We start from the raw sequence: 16073 nt of genomic DNA, 5'->3' as shown, positions 1-16073 counted from the left end.
ACATTTCATCACACAGTTTAATAAACATGCCTGTAGCTGAGGGACATACAGTAACACTAAATGAACTTGAATTGCTGTGTTCACTAACATACCATTTGAAATTGTTATGTAATTATCTGTGCCTGACAAAAAATTGAAGCACCCAGAAGGAGAGGAGAAAATGTAGAGAAACTTCATTAGTTGAAAGTGTATGAGAAATTATTTCAGTGATTACAAAACTGAGTAAAAGTTACAAAGAACTTGGGCACATAAACTCACTTATTACTACAACATTGCTCCATCTTTCTGTTGCCTGGATGCATTCACCGATTTGTTTCAGAAGTGTGTCATAAAGCATCTCATTAGGAAAGCTCACCTACTACTGTTGTAATCCTGGAGACTGCCACTGGGATGGAACTGAACTCTTAGATGGTCCCAAAAATGTTCTATTGGAGTAAGCTCAGGGGACCTTCCTAGTGACAGGAGTACCTCAACATCACACACACAGTTCATAGAGAGAGATATCTTGCATAGACAAGCAGTGTCCTATTGAAAAATTGGATCATGAGACTGTAGCATGAAAGTTAACAAATGAGGATGCAGAATGTCCATGATGCTGCTGTGCTGTCAAATTTTCCCCAGCCACAACTAGCCATGACTTTACACCATACATGGTGGCTCCCCACATCTTGATGCCTGGAGTAACACCACTGTGCCTCCCCAATACATCTGAAGAATTGGATCTCTCCCTAGGGCACTGCCATATCCACCTCTGACAGTCATATGGGCAAGTCTATACTTTGCAAAGCCTTTTTAGCCTTTGGAAAAACTCTCTAAAACCTTATATTGAATTTTAGTCATATTTATAGGGAAGTATATACCTTGGCATACGTTGTTAAAATTCTCATTCAAAGTAGAAGTTTCTCAACTATGGTGACAATGTACCACTGCTGGTGTATACTAATTTATGAAGTTATTTCTTGAAGTAATTTCATAAATTAAAAACTGGAATGCAGGAAAAGATTGTCAGCATGACAAAACAGTGGGAAAAATAATCAATGAAAATTTCACCATTCAGTGTACCCATGATATGTTTGTATCATCCCACAACATTGTGAGTTATAGGAAGCTTTCTCCTGGTCATATGCATCCATTTGTTAATCAGAAGCACCACTAAGCATGGAACTTGCACACTTAGAAATATAATACATTACCACCAAACACTCACAACTTACACAAGAAAAATGGTTCCAGAAACATTCCATGGACATTGGCTCGTGGAATCTTTGCTAGGACTTATTGTATTTGTCTATACTGAGAAATACAAAAGTGAATTTTTTTATGTCAAAGTTTCAGTAAAGATAAGCAGGCAGAGGGACTATATTGTGTTTGCTGCAGCCATAACATGGATTATTAGTGCTGTAAAGTCATAGCTATAGCATGCTTGGTGTTAGCCAATTTCAGCTGTTGCATTGTGCATAATTATTAACATGGTACAGACATTTAACAATGCTGTGTCAATGATTATGTATCATACCGCAAGTTGTAACAGTGCAACTGGTCATGTGATGGTACTATAAATAAAAATCGTAAGTCGATTACATTGTAGAATTTCTAATACATTCACTGCCCATGCTTCCTCCCACTACAACATTGATAACACATGAGATGAACTGAGCACCAGTAGTAGCTTCAGTGCTGTAACAAATGACACAAGGTAACCTAATAAAAGACAGACAGGTTATGTCATTTTAGTTAAATGTTAATACGAAAATGTAACCAGGAAACTGAATTTTTATTTTGAGTCAAATGAGATGCTGTAGAGGTAAACAATATACAGTGAAAAGAAAACTGAAATAAAAGAGCATTTCATCTTTGTCTGATGTGCCTTTAATAACATATGAATCTGGGCAATCTGATTTATTTTATCCACTTTCCCTAATTTATTCTTTTGTTTGCTGCTGCTCGTCATCTTAGGAAAGAAGAATTTTCTGCTTCAAGAAGCTTAATATATGTTTAGTAAAAAGGTTATTATGACCATAATATGAAATAATTAATTTATTGCTCTCTATTCCTTATCTTAAGAAAATGTCCAATATAAATGGTGGTACTGTCTTTCACAAATGTTATAAACCCATTTACATTTATGCCCTACATTTTCATAGCTGCAGCAAATGATAATGTAAGATAATTCTGTTACGATTTCCACCAAAGTGAGATGTCAGTAAAGTTGGCTGGAAATTCTTATGTAAAACTTATCAGTCTCTTAGACTCCATGAGTTGTTCCATGCATATCCGTTTAATGGTAAGTGTCAACCTAGAGGTGAAAATGTCTTTATGGAATAACAAAACACCTTTACACATAAAAGACGCTTTGAAATAGTGCTGCACTTCCCTTCATTCAAAAAGGCATGTATATACTAGTAGTTGCAATAGGGATTTATAATACCCTGCATAATTTTTCCATTGCACAGTCACCAAAGGTGACATAATTATTAAGAGATAAATACATTGGGTATGTTATTACAAATCAAAAATTTCAAAAATGTGATGACAGAAATTCACCATAAAAAGCAATATTAAAAATATGGCAAAGCATGCAAAAAGCTGTGAAGATGTGAAGATTGTTACTTTGCAATGAAATTCCCAATACTGATTTTTGTCTATATCTGCACAAGTCAGTTATCTCTGAAATGCAGAGAGAGAGAGAGAGAGAGAGAAGAGTGAGTGGGGGGGATGTAAAAATCTGAATTTTTTCTTTAATGTATGGATTGATAGCCATAATGACTTTATTCAGTATCTTTTTATTTATATCATACGTGGAAAATTTTGTCTTCCCTATCATTCACTTCTTTTAACAAAAACAAATTTTATTGAATATATAGTAAAAAGTGTTGATTAAAGACAGTTTTACAGGACAAAATGGATTCAATCCCAAAGTTGAAAGGCTTAGAAAATAACCATTACTAGCAATTTATGCACCTTTCCAACGGCAAATTCATCTTTATGGTGGCCAGTGGTTCATCTATATGCTACTATCTAACATGCTACAGCAGTTTCATAGCATTATGAAACATTAAGAAAAACCTGGTACCAGTGCCAAACCTGATTATATGTTTATGAACTATCTCATGATTTTAAGCAGTCAATACAATGAAAATACATCAAACTGTGTAAAATTAACTTTTATTACATAGACACAGATATCATTTTAATGTATTGTACAATACAGTGGAGGGTGTATATTCACAATAAATTACAAAAAGAGTATAGCACCACTGAAAAATAAATGCAGGAAATGGAACTACATCAGTGTTATAGTAAGAGCACAAATAAAATTCAAAGCAAGTATGGAAAGTAAAAACACACTAATATGATGTCTATCTCATCAACATTAAAGAGTAAATAATTAATGTGTGTGTTATTACTAATTAATGAAAGAGTTTTCTAAGTATCAAGTACCTAAGAATATGCATTACAAAAAATGAATTGGCAAAACTAACTGCAGTTTGCAGTCCCGTTCCAGAATGCATGGGCTGCAGAGGTTACATTGGCAAGCATCTAAAGAAGAAGTTCATGCTCTGATTTCAAACTACAGAAATGAAAATATTTCATATATATATAAATATATATGTGTGTATGTATATGAGATAGACAGAGAGACTGAGACAGAGAAAGAGAGTGTGAGAGAGAGAGAGAGAGAGAGAGAGAGAGAGAGAGAGAGAGAGAGAGAGAGAGAGAGAGAGAGAGAAGGGGTGGAGAGGGGAGAGGAGAGTAGATAGAGAAACAGAAAGTTACTTACTTTGTCCTGTTCATAAATTAAACAGAAAAAATGAACATATTTATTTTATTGTACATGTGAAGTGTATCAATTTTATTCTAAAGTACAATGTACCAATTAAGACACAATTACTTTCATTACAGAATTAAAACTAGTTTACATATCATGTAAATGTTTATTAAGCTATCGTTGTTAATTAGGTAACACAAATGTTAATGTAGATAGCTAACTAGGTACAATTCACCAGTATTGAAAACAGCTTGTGTGTTTAAAATCACCACATAGACACTAAAATTCAAATGTAGTATGTCAAAATGTTTTTGTAATGATCTATGATGAAAGGAGAGCCATAGCTGTGATCAAATAGCAACAATTCACTCAGAAATAGTATATCATGATCTTACTGGTACAGGCACATATTTCTGCATACCAGGATGATCCTTAAAATAAAGTTTGATCCACAATGCTTACTTTAAGTCTTAAGTTCTGAATATGATTCAATTAATGACACTTCCATGACCAATTTCATCTCCTCTGCTAAAACTTTATTTCACTCATAATGGAAACAAATATCATATCATGTGTAATGGAGAAAAAGTCCAGAAGCTGGTAATTTGTTGTTGTTATAAAATTAAAATTTGTCTCTCATCAAATCATTGTTGTTCAATAGTGCTGTAGACTGTACTTAGAAATGTAATTGAAAACTACACAAAATACAGGAATTTAAGAATACTCATACAGAAAAATTGAGAATAAGTAAAGTGATTTCATCTTTTCTGTCACAGTAAAAAGAATTAAAATGTAATTTATAGCTTTCTATTCATTATGAAATCAAATAAAAATAATGCTACTACATATGAACCAAATCATGTTAGCACATTTCTGCTTTGAAAGTTAAATTTTTTTCAACAATAACATTTCAATGGCCAGAATATGTTAATGGTAATATATTGCAAGTTCTATTATCAAAAATTTGTGCACATCCTATATCCTCATAGATGTATGTTAAATTGACGTCCATTTAAATAAAAACATGTTTATCCAGTTGCATTCTCTCAAACTGCAATTTATTCTCATTCTGGCAACTATCTCTCTACTCAGAATTTGTATTCTTCATTTATAGTCACTGAATTATTTATAATATGACACACATTATTCTTTATCAAAACCTACATTTTCATCTATACCCTGCAAACCACTGAGACGTACATGACACAGAAAAGTTCCCACTGTACCACTAAGTAAGTAATTTTTTGGCCCTCCTTTAGTGAGTTCAATAGCCCATGATTTATATGTTCTTTAATGATATTCCTTAGAATACCACAAAACTTTGATCCCAATGTTTTCAATTCACCTTTCATAAAAAGTTAATAAATAATAATAACCAAACCCTCTAGTCCCAAGCACTAAGGTGCTGTTTATGGATTTTGCATAGGAATTATTCACTTAAATGTGTCTGTGGGCACCGTGGACAGTATTTGTGTTTCAGATTTCATTACAGATCTGTTTTTAAGTATAAGTTGGTGTCAACTCACAGACTTATGTTTAGTAAGATAAAAACATATAATTTTAATTAATTTCAATTTATTTCACCAGATTACATAGAACCATGTGAGCAAAACCCACTTGTTCATGGAACTGGTCAAAGAAAGGTAATTAACGAGAAAAAAATGCAGCAGTAAATTAAAGAAGCTATATATTATGATGCAAGGTTGTAAACTAAACTGAGCAGCCTAACTACAGAACAAAAGGATCACAATAAAAAGATACTTTTTAACTTATATTTGAAAATCTGGTGTTTGGTCAACAATTATTTTCAGTTCTGTTGGAAATATATTGAAAATGAAAGCTGCAGATTTCTGCACAGCTCTCTGCACAATGTTGAAGATGAGTTACCCTACGGCAAATATTATACCATCTAATTGTTAATGGGTGAATGTGGGATTTCCTTTTGAATTGGCATGCATGTTAATTGCAGTCTCCATGAGTGAGTATATGCAAAGAGTTGGCAAAATTGGAATTACAAGATGCTTGAAAATTGACCGGCAATTAGGGATTATGTTTACATGATAAGTGTATAACATCTTGATAGGAACAAAGTTTTCATGTGAGAACTAAATTTCAGTGTATAAATTTTATTAAGTAAAGCTGATGATCAGGATTAAGCTTATCTCAAGGTTATTAGAAAATGGATCATATGCAGACTTCAGAATATAGTGAAAAAAAACCTCTTAAAGTCTCAGTATGCACCTTTTAACGTGCAATAAGCCGTGAAAAGCTGTGTGGACCATGTATATTCTCAAATTTTCGATCTTATTTGAAATGTTTTACACTCTGACTGCATAGTGGTATATGTTGTGCTAACACAATTGATGCCTGTGATTAAAAAACAAATTTCATAAAATTACTGTACTACAAAAAGATACAGTTTTGTCTGTGTAAATATATGTTATCATAATTGTCCTATTGCAATGTTGAGTGAATTTCATTTTCTGTAAATTATTTTTGATTTAATGTTCTATGTTCTACGCTTCAATCTTAGTGTGACTATATTTTTACTGTTGTACCTTGGAATGATGTTAACTTCGTGTGAGTTGGTTGTATATTGGCTGGTGGGAAGCAAGGGAAGAGAAATGTAAAGTTTTTCAGAGATGTGTGCAAATGAAATGTATTATGCTCAGTGAAAAGTGTAAATTGATGGCAGCAAGGCATCTAGGACTATTAAAAATGAAAATTACATACAAATCAGTTTGTCATCTATGATATTGCAAGAAACATGGCAACCTATAGGGTCTCCATACCTACAAGAGAACCTGGCTTCCAGACAGAAGAAATTCAAGAAACGGATTTAAGGAGATCATCAAGAAAAGAAGATTGGTATTTTTTCTTTAAAACTAACACTAGACTCAGTCAATATTTAATTACTCCATGAACAATTATTACAATTAAGGGTCATCCAATGTGTGTAACAAAGGAGGTCATTAAGCCTTCAATGCCTTGGAAGGGCAATTCCAGCATATTACCTGAAACAAGCATGAGTATAATCACCTAAGGACTCAGACTCGTAGCTCATAAAGACAGCATAGTCCTCAGACAAGATTAACAGATGACACACAGTCCAGTAATAACACCAGTAACAAGCATGAATTTATTTCTGCTAACAGAAAGAAAAGTATATTAGACTAGGCAATCAGATAATAGTGGACAAAACTTTAAAAACACCTTGTAAAAGGATAAAATAGACATTGAATTTATTTGAGTCTAATGAGCCTGACAAAAATATTGAGATTTCTGCAACTAAAATGAAAAAAATCAAATCATACGCCGAAATCTATAGTAAATGAAATTCGCAACTCACAGACATATGACAAAAATACAATACCAATAAAGCTAATGAGAAGGAACAGTAACAAACACGAGCCACTAACAAAGAAGGCAAGTGGAATGGTACATGTGAAAACTTCAGTCATGCAAAATAAAGATCCTAGGCAATGAAATGATCGTGTGGAATTGTTGGGGGAAGGCCCCATCCAAGGGGAGTTCAGCTGCTGGGTTGCATCTCTTACTTCAGGTGATGCCACATTAGATGACTTGCATGTCGGTGATGATGAGAGGATGTTGAGGTCGACACAACACGCAATCCACAAGCATGGGAAATCTCCAACCCGGCCAGGAAGTGAACCTGGGCCCATTGCATGGTAGGCAAAGATGTTACCACTCATCTAAGCATGGATGAAGGAAAATCAGCAGAAACTCAAAGTTTGAAACATTTCATTTTGTAGGTTTTAAATAAAAGAAAGAAAGTTTGTGGAATTTTTCTTGATTTATTCAAGACATCTAAGACAGCCTGTTTCTCAGTTCTGATAAAGAATATATAGGAAGTTGGTATTTGTCAACTGGTAGCAAACTGGATGCCATAAAATTCAGAAACAGGGGACAATATGTAACCAACAAAAATATATATAAATCACAAGTTACAAACATAAAGCATGATGTATACCAATGAACCATAATGCAACCTATCAAGTCCAATTTATTAGTAAACAATGTACAAATGTACAAAATGTTATTTCCCATACAGACATAGATATGTTACAGATCATTAATAAAAGACTGAAAAAGGTAAGAGTGAAAAACTGGCACAGGAGCACATCTTTCATGGCCAGATGTAAATGAGTCAGACAATGGAGAATGACATAAATACTGTGTAAAACAGGCATGGTTGAATTTACACATGATCAGAAGGACTATCCTAATCAGAGATAAAACTCAACTATTGACTGTTACTTGTCATGATGCCATATACTTGGGGGAAAATCTACATTGGAACTACCAAGAGAAGCAGGAAAACAAGACTGAAAGAACACAAAAGACTTTACCAACTAGGGAAAATGCAAAACTGAGCTATAGCAGAACATGCTTTTCATTCAGGAAATCAAGAAGTGAAGTTTCCTGAAGCCAAACATTTATGTAGAGTGACAAATTATTATACACAGCTATGTAGAGTAGCAATGGGAATGTATAAGCATGGGGATAATTTCAACAGAAAAGTAGGGGCAATAGAACTTATTAATGTGTTGACAGTGCTCTGCAGAGTTGATAGATGAGTGTTTATCTTTGACAGGTGACAATCAATAGTTAAGTCTTATCACTGGCAAGCATTATCCCTGCTGAAATGGAAATGCCATGTGGCTAGGGCCTGCTGTCAGGTAGACCGTTTACTTGGTGTAAGTCTTTTGAGTTGACGCCACGTCGGCGACTTGCATGTTGATGGGGATGAAATGATGATGATGAGGACAACACAACACCCAGGCCCTGAGCAGAGGAAACCTCTGACCCAGCCAGGAATTGAACCCAGGTCATTAGATATGACATTCCATCACAATGACCACTCAAGTACCACAAGTACCAGGGGAGGACATTATGTCTGCTGATCACATGTCAACTTGACTATGACCATTTTACACAGTATTTATATTGCTGTCTGATGTCTAGCATGTCTGTCAGCAAGTCTCAGTGTCAACAGGGACACCTCTCAAAATGTCCAGTGCAGCTCTGGCCAAATTCCAGGAACCAAAATGTTTCGTAGATCACAGCCATACAACATGGAAGACTCACCAGCAGCAGGAGAAGGAGGAAATACAGGTGCAAGAGGTGCAAAAGAACTCGTGCACATTTTGGGGGAGAGGTTTATTAATATGGGGAAGATATATTTGATTTATGGAGCCTCAGAAAAGGAATACTGGGAAAAAGCATTTGATTAGTAGTTTAGAGCAACCATAACAAGTGAATAAAGAGTGGACTGGGAAAGTAGGTGCTGATAAACATGTTACATTTTTATATTTAAATCAGGAAGTGGCACAAAGAATTAGAGGCAGAAGGACGAATTGGAGTGTACTAGGAGAAGAAGTAAAACAATACTTTATCTTGACTCCTATCCTTACCAATCTGTACTTATAGACTATGATGGAATAATGACTATTACATGACAATGGGGTAAAAATTGGAGGACAAACATAGGGTGTTTGAGGTTTGTGGATGATATGGTTCTTTGAGCAATGGAAGAAAAAGGGTTACAGGAATTAGTGCATTGTATTGAAACTAGAGAAAATGATTGCAGATAAACTGAAACCAAAATAGATATAGCAACAAGAGTTTCTGCAGAAATACAGAAAATTTTGAAGAAAAACTGTAAGCAGCATTTTCTTAGAGTAGGCTTCTGTATAGTCCTGAAACATTGATGGTGGAGCTCAGAAACCTCTAGCAAGGCTAGAGGTTTCTGATTAGTACATAAAAGTGGGATGGATAAGGTGAGAAGAGAAGAGTGAGAGAGCATAGATAGCTACAGAGTGCAATAAAAAGAAGAAAACAAAGCTATATACAACATTTATTAAGGAAGAAAGCCAAATAATAATAACACTATTAGTTTCTTTGTGTTAAAGTGTTTTGCATTTAAATTAGTGTTAAGTTAGTGTCATGTTTTGTTGTTTAGTGGAATCATGATGATGGAGACAGGGATGATGATGGTGATGTTTTTGAAATAGTTAAACATTATACAAGTTAATAACGGCAGTAGCTGACAACTACTTTCCTTTAGTCTACTACAATTATAATAATTTCTTCCTGTGTCGAATTTTTCCCCATAACAATACAACGTTTATCCCAGGCCAGGGACAAAGACCCATTTGCTTCATTAGAAACATTTTGTTAAATATAATACTAATTCATCTCTCCTGAGTAGTATATGGGACCAATGAACACCAAAAATTTTCTGTGTGGGCTCTGCTTTCTTTTATTTTGTTATGAGTGTAATTTCTCTCTACACAGCTGGAAGCCAATAAAATATTTTGACAATCACAAGAGAAGCTGGTGATTGAGATTCTGTGAAAGAATCTTTCTGTGCTGAAAAGTACCTTTGTTTCAATGATTACCACCTGAACTCACTTATCATATCAATGACACTCTTTCTACCCATCTCATGATAATATAATATTAGCTGCCTTCCTTGAACATTTTTTTTGTATAACACACATAATGTGTTAAGGATCCTATACCATGCAGCAGTATTTCAGAAGAGGATGGATAAGCATTATTTATTTAGTCTCTTTAGTAAATTAGTCACATCTCCTAAGTTTTTTGCCAATAAAACAAATCTTTGGTTACATTTTCGTACAATATTTCCTATATGACAGCTCTAATTTAAGTTGTTCTTAATTTAATCTATAGAGATGTTTCTGATTTAATGGCCTTTACATATTTGTGATTCCTCATGTAAACAACATATACTGATATTTTTTTAGTTCTCATCTGAAAGATATCACTCTGTTATGACATCTGAACTAGCACAATACCAAAAAGAAATTACCTAAATCTGTTTGGAGTGGGGGAAATGATGTATCAAATGAAAAACAAGCTGGTCATACAGATATTGTGTGAAAAGCTGGGCATAACTGTGATAACAGCAGACATTTGCAAGAGAAATTGGGTGGTACAAAAAGTATCAAGTACTAAAAAACAATGGCCATAGCTACAATGTTTGTGTCATATCTAAAAATGCTGCACAACTCATGCCACAAGAAATGTTTAGCAGTGACATGGTTAACAATATGAGAAGGTTTCACATACAAATGCCTAAAGATATTGAGCAATGTCTTATACCTTCTTAGTCTTCATAATGTATGGACCCAGCATGACAGAATAATGAACACTACAGCAGGCAGAAAGATAGCTTCTATTATCAGGGAACAGACTAACATAAAATAAAAAATACACATCAAATGTATACTTAACACTGAAACCAGTGTAATACTCTCTGCTCCCTGAAAAACTATTATGCATTTCTATTAACTCTATAACTATGTTTGTTCTTCTAAATCCATCTAAGGTCTTTGTTATATTCCTCTTTACTGCCATTCTTACTTAATTTTAGTTGCTTCTACTCCCCCTGTAACTACTTGCCTTGTGATTATATGTATATTTAGAGCAGTAGCACTATGTTTATTAATCTTTTCCTTAATTGCATTACTGAAGCATCTTCTTCATTATCTCTTCTTTTAATTTCTAACTGTAAACATCACAACTGCTGCATAATTATTATTTCAAACATATTGTAGTTTTGTATGCTGATCTTACAATTATTGAATTATTTTCTTTTGCTGACAGCCTTGGTCCAGCAGCCCATTTCCCTTTTTCTCTTTGTTCTGATCTGTATACTCTATTGCCAATTACATTAATTTTTTTCTATGTCATCACTCTCTTTCTCTCAAAGCAGAATGTTTAATTCTTACACACACAACACTACCTTAGCCATAACTCCTGATACCAAATGTTGATTCTTTATTTCAAACTCTCTGTCATCAACCATAACTCAGGGATCTCCTCTATCTTAGTTGTATATAAGATTCACCTTGACAGTAAAGATTTTCAGTCACACCTCAGCTATGGTTTTTCTAAGTAATATGGGTCATTGTCCTCCACTACAGGTATGTCTGCTCATATCAAACTATTTGCTGCAAGTAGGGAGAAAAGATGTTTTCCAAGTATTACTCCCATCCATTAGTTCAGAAAAGCTAGTGATTGGAAGGAAGGACCCAGGTGGCATAAACTGTGAATCAGACAGTGATATGAAGCATGCAGTGCACACAGAATGTTCTGGCACAGGGGGGTTGACATTGAACTTGGCCACAGTTTTTCAGTGGCCATGCATTCAGGTGGACAGCTGACTGATGGTCAGAAACACATAAAATGTTGAACAGATATTAAGAGTTGATATATAACATACCCACTTTCACATTTGGTTCTGTCTTTAATAGGGTAGGATAAGCCTGTGCCAGGACACTCTTCAGACTGTATGGCACCCTTCTCTGTCAATCTCTTTGTAGGATACCTAAAGGAAATCTTCTTAGGTACCTAGCCAACAAGTCACATTTTATGTCAGCATGAAAAACTAACCAACTGTCCACTCAAACCAGTCAGCAGGTAACTTTGACCAATAGCACAGCTGACCACCAAATAATGGAACATGCTGCTGGGTACAACAAGCTTGAGCCCAATGGCTGGTTCATGACCATGCAATTTGGATACTACATCCTTACACCTGCTTTTCTGAATTATAGATTGAAAGCTGTCCTTCCAACATATCCTTCATTCTCATAATCCTCCTGGACTCAATCTCCCCTAGACCCTCCCCACATGCATCTCCATCCTGCCCCAAGACCATACCATCACTTATCCTGTACCCACACCCCTTTCTCCACAATTTCCCCTACCTCTGTTCATCACTCTTCCCCAACCCACTCCTCTCAGACAATACCGCACTTGCTGCAGAAACTCACTGTGGCTTTGCTGCCTGTGTCACATTTCTATTCCCTTTACCTGATTGCTGCCTCTCCCTCCTGCATTCCTATCCTGTGCACCTGTCCTGTCTCCCTCCAAGCCATGATCCACCTTTCCCCAACCTCCCTCCCATTTTCCACCCTCTTTCTCCCCTCAGTGGTTCCATTCAAAACACTCCTTCACCCCAGTCAATTGTGTACTCAATTACAACAATATAGCATTACAGGCACAATTCTACACTTTTGTCTGGTGTGTGTGTGTGTGTGTGTGTGTGTGTGTGTGTGTGTGATAACTTTACTTCTAAGATATTTACATTCATACCAGAATGTCCATTACCAAATCAGCAGTGATAACTTTCACATAGCACACCGACATGGCTTAAGAACTGCTTGAGAAACAAGTAACAGTTTCTATTGGAATAATAAGTTTCCCTGCAACAGTTTCTCTCAGGAAAGCCACAAAGGCCAGTGCTGGGTGGTCCTGAAGTAAATATTACTTCTATGCTGATGAAATCCAAATTTAGTTACATGCGATTTCTGTAGGTAGCAGTATAGATGATTTATGTCTTCTGTGTTCAGATGGTCACAAAACCTGGGACTTAGAGGTAATAAAAAGAAGTTCTAAGTAATTGTAGTGACCCACCAGAAACTGAATAGTCTGAAATTTTCCTAAAAGTGTCCCTTTTTTTCTTGGTGTTAATGCAATATTGTATCAGAACGTGGTGGACAAGTTGGTGACACTTTGAATGAGCACCTCTGCTGGGTAGAAAATACTACTACCATGTCCCCAGAAGTTCCTAACCATACTTAGACAAGATGCAAACATTAAACTTGAGCAATTACTAATACTATCAAACCCACTCTATTGCGATTTAAAACCATCTTGACAAAAGAAGTGAAAACCTAGATTATTATAGCCATCTAGGTAAGGTTGTGTGGGTCACATTTATAGCAACTGTCTCTTTGAGCATGTCAGTGTTTCATGCACCCATTTAAGATGGTTGTGGCTACACAGATAATTTAACTGAAATATGCTATGGCTAAATCTTTGGTTACACCAGTACCTAGCACCACAGTTCAGTAACTTGTCATTGCATCATAAATACAATGCAAGGTCTTGTTTGTCTAGTATGCAACTAGTGTCTATTCATAAAACAGAAACATTTGCAAACTCTTTCCCCATTCCTGTTGTCTACCTGTAGAACAAGACACCTATGCAAAATTCTATGTCCTGTAGTTTTTATAAAAGGCTGAAGAACTTCATTTCATGAATATTATAGTTGTTTTTTAAAATGTAATGCATATGATCATTTATCTTTCTCAAACAGTAGTGTAAATACTTGTATGTACTCCCAGCTTTGGTTTTTTCTAATATGTATATAATTCACTCCAGTTTCTTTCCCATTCTCTTCATTACTTGTGTACTAACATGTTGCTGCCCCTGTCTCTTTCCCATCCATTTCTCACATCAAATTCTGGCAGTGCACACATTTTAAACCTATTTGCCTATAACTTATTTTTTACTATACTTTTCTCCAAGTGAATGTAAACTGGTTCATATTTTGCCTGTAGATATTACTATTCCCTCTATTAATGTCATAGCTATTTTAAAGTATTGAATTTCATATTAGATGTAAGAACTCCTACAATGTGACTGTCATCATGAATAACTGCAAAATATGAAGAATACCTGATTGGATGTAAGAGAGGACCTAATAGCTCTACTCTTGCCTGGATTAATGAATCAATAGATTAAAAATAAAAAAATATCAAATCTAATAGTTGGGTTTATTAAATATCTCAAAGAATTCACCACCACTAGAAGGTACAGTTGCCACTGAACAAAGCAACTAAATGACATATGAGAGAAGATAGCATCATCTTTGACAGCTAATCATCCAACAAACTGTGAAGTCAAGAATAAAAGTATATGTCTTTGAGAATGAGATTTTCACTCTGCAGCGGAGTGTGCGCTGATATGAAACTTCCTGGCAGATTAAAACTGTGTGCCCGACCGAGACTCGAACTCGGGACCTTTGCCTTTCGCGGGCAAGTGCTCTACCAACTGAGCTACCGAAGCACGACTCACGTCCGGTACTCACAGCTTTACTTCTGCCAGTATCCGTCTTCTACCTTCCAAACTTTACAGAAGCTCTTCTGCGAAACTTGCAGAACTAGCACTCCTGAAAGAAAGGATACTGCGGAGACATGGCTTAGCCACAGCCTGGGGGATGTTTCCAGAATGAGATTTTCACTCTGCAGCGGAGTGTGCGCTGATATGTGAAAATCTCATTCTGGAAACATCCCCCAGGCTGTGGCTAAGCCATGTCTCCGCAGTATCCTTTCTTTCAGGAGTGCTAGTTCTGCAAGTTTCGCAGAAGAGCTTCTGTAAAGTTTGGAAGGTAGGAGACGGATACTGGCAGAAGTAAAGCTGTGAGTACCGGACGTGAGTCGTGCTTCGATAGCTCAGTTGGTAGAGCACTTGCCCGCGAAAGGCAAAGGTCCCGAGTTCGAGTCTCGGTCGGGCACACAGTTTTAATCTGCCAGGAAGTTTCATATCAGCGCACACTCCGCTGCAGAGTGAAAATCTCATTCTGGAAACATCCCCCAGGCTGTGGCTAAGCCATGTCTCCGCAGTATCCTTTCTTTCAGGAGTGCTAGTTCTGCAAGTTTCGCAGAAGAGCTTCTGTAAAGTTTGGAAGGTAGGAGACGGATACTGGCAGAAGTAAAGCTGTGAGTACCGGACGTGAGTCGTGCTTCGGTAGCTCAGTTGGTAGAGCACTTGCCTGCGAAAGGCAAAGGTCCCGAGTTCGAGTCTCGGTCGGGCACACAGTTTTAATCTGCCAGGAAGTTTTATATGTCTTTGACTTCTGCTGCCATTGAGTACACCATGTCCACACCCTGATCAAATGCAGCATATTGAGATATCTCTCACACACTTTCAGTTTGGTACACAGTTTCTGAACTATGGGGACTGTAACATAATGGAGTCTTTGCCACATATATGTTAATTGAGTACATTATACATGAATCATGTTACTCAATTTCCTGGACTAACTATGAGTAATTATTAAGCAAAGAAATAAATCATATAAAAATGAAAGTTCTGAAAATGAAAAATGGCAGCTAATGTTTGCATTTTATTGTACATCCACTATTACAGGGTTGTTCTGTATTACAGTCTTAATTATTCTTCATGCTATGCTGATCTTTTAAAAATTCAATTTTTAATTTTCATATAGTTGGCAAGCAGTGATTTATATGGAAAACATAAGTAGCATTCAATTCCAATAATATTTGTAACAGAACAGGATTACACTCTTGTCTGTGACTGAATAAGGATAACATGAAGCTAAGTTGATGGCACACAAAATTAAAACTACAGACAACTCTCTTGTTTCCACAAATTTAGTAAATTTTATTGATTAAAATTAAGATGGGAAGTGTAAAGAACTTGCAATGGAACGTGGTTGCCAATC

The 16073-nt window shown here is 35.8% G+C and overlaps 1 protein-coding gene and 1 non-coding gene across 2 annotated transcripts in view; one reads left to right on the top strand and one right to left on the bottom strand.

The window, feature by feature from the left end:
* LOC126297751 (calcium-dependent secretion activator-like) overlaps positions 1–16073 on the bottom strand; it is a 1391877-nt gene that overhangs the window by 184227 nt on the left and 1191577 nt on the right. The window lies entirely within an intron of this gene.
* Positions 15049–15123, top strand: Trnas-cga (transfer RNA serine (anticodon CGA)). The gene has a single exon. It is a non-coding gene; the product is annotated as a tRNA-Ser (tRNA).

The sequence above is a fragment of the Schistocerca gregaria genome, chromosome X, assembly GCF_023897955.1.
Source record: "Schistocerca gregaria isolate iqSchGreg1 chromosome X, iqSchGreg1.2, whole genome shotgun sequence".
NCBI lineage: Eukaryota > Metazoa > Arthropoda > Insecta > Orthoptera > Acrididae > Schistocerca > Schistocerca gregaria.
The sequence above is the reverse complement of the archived record's forward strand: the minus strand, read 5'-3'. Positions and strand labels throughout refer to the sequence as shown.